Here is a 2,061-nt window from a genome sequence, read left to right as displayed (position 1 = left end):
AATCAAACAATACCTAAGAAAAGAGAGATAATGTCATTCCCGATAATATATCCAAAAAATTCACTATTAACAATATAAGATTACCGGGAAGGTCCCGGCCAACCAAACGGAATTCACATGGAAATCTAACATTCTCACATTCCCAAACAAGCACAGCCCAAGAGTGCTAAGTAGTTAAAAAGGTTAAAGACATCCACGTTCCATAATGTGAAGTACCTACCCAACTTACAAAATGACAAGATTTATTGCTGCACAAAGCAAAGGACACTATGCCCTTGCACTACCTTAACATACCAACTGCAACATTTCATAGTAGGATACATCACTGACATCGAAAGCAAAACGCCATTGTTATGCGTCATTCAAGCCCAGATTCCCCTGAAGAGTGGAGTAGTTGATGCAGTGTCCCCAAAAGTCCTCACCAAATCCGAACAAGAAGGGTCTGCTTCCCCTTCGGTCTCCAGTTCCAAACCCAGTTCTTCATCGATATCATCCGGATGCCGTTATAAGTAACAGCTCTCATCCTTCGTAGTTCAAAAAGTCGGGTGGATCAGCCGGATGGTACTTGTTTTTCCCCAACTGGCCTTGCAGGTGAGCGGGGAAGACTGCCTTGCGCTTATTACCAAGTCCCTTGAACTCTGAATTGCTAGCTTTTGATGGGTTCTTTATTTGTATCAAGAACGAGCCTTCTCGCTCGATGTTGAGAGATTCTTGGGGCTCATTCTCTTCTTCTTCTTCTTTTGGCTGTGGGAATTCAAGTTTGTATATCAAATGAGTGTGCATTTTGTTCTTGGGATTGTGCCTCAGGATACGGTAAACACCTTATCCCACTGCTCTCGCCGGAGGAATATGTCGGTGACCTCTCGATGATGTATCGTATTCCTCTGCAAAACACATCAGGTTTCAGACCTTGTTGCATATGTAAAGAATAATGGACAGTGTACTTTTCAGTGTAATAAGCAAAACCCATACCTCCTTTTAGAGCATCTTTCACATCTTCTATCTTTGTAGTCACTAACTCCACAAAACCCCAGAAAGATTGGGACTTCTTGCTTGGATCTGGAAGTGTCTTTCTCCCCATAACAATGAACCGAAACAATGGCTCTTCCTCGATATTTACTTTCTGCAATGTGATTATATAAGGTTTTTCAAGTAAACAAGCAATGTTTTAAGCAAATAATGTTCCTTACCTGGCAGCCCTGCCCGCCTTCATTTTGATTCGTGGTCGAGCCAGTTTGAGGTTCTTCTTCTTCATCTGATTCTGATTTGGCACCCTCCTTGCCAGAGTGAGGGTCTTGCTTCTCTTCGACTGCTCTCTCACCGGTCTCCGGTCGCAATACGATGTACAACCGCTGCACATCGTCCACACTGTGAACTTCCTCCTTGTTCACTTTCGGCCTATAGAAGAAGAATATTTCCCCTTTTTCCTGATTTTCTCCAATCAAATTAGCTATCATATGAAGGCAATGGATGAGAACAATGTGAAAAGAAAACGATTATGGTAGAAGAAAGGAACCTGTATCTCAACTTGGGCATCATCTCTGATATTATGTTCTTGGCCATGTCCCATGTTTGTCTCTTCCTGTTCTTTTTGTTGTTTTCCTTGTTGATTTTAGCAATGAAGTCGGCAGTTACAGCTACTTGTTTCTGTTGTGTTCTCCGATGATGCTAGAAATAGAAATGGAATTTAAAAACAATTCCCTGAATTTGGTTGAACTTGCTGGAAACTTCTCACTTAGCCACGTTTCATTGTGGCATGACAGAACCCCCATGATGCATCCACTACTTCTTAGTAGGCTGCCACGTTTCCTCGTATGGCCGTTTCACAAGCCTAAACTACAGCAAATTCAGTGCCCACAGAAGTAATATGCTTCTTTCTCTAAATATACGAACAACTAATACATATTCTACAAATATAATTATTTAAATTAATTTTTTTTTCAATATCAAGACCACCTAATGAATTTTAATCAATTTGATTACTTAAAGTGAGATCTCTCATATGTTTTAATGATCCATACCAGATTGGTTGTCAATCTACATACCATTGACTAAAATTAC

General features: G+C 40.6%; 1 pseudogene; it reads right to left on the bottom strand.

Annotated features, from left to right (window-relative positions):
• Nucleotides 1-334: 334 nt before the first annotated feature.
• Nucleotides 335-1,631, bottom strand: LOC120217625 (annotated as a pseudogene).
• Nucleotides 1,632-2,061: the final 430 nt, after the last annotated feature.

Source organism: Hibiscus syriacus, unplaced genomic scaffold (genome assembly GCF_006381635.1).
Source record: "Hibiscus syriacus cultivar Baekdansim isolate YM2019G1 unplaced genomic scaffold, ASM638163v2 tig00110187_pilon, whole genome shotgun sequence".
Classification (NCBI taxonomy): Eukaryota; Viridiplantae; Streptophyta; class Magnoliopsida; order Malvales; family Malvaceae; genus Hibiscus; species Hibiscus syriacus.
This window is presented reverse-complemented; position numbering and strand designations above follow the sequence as displayed.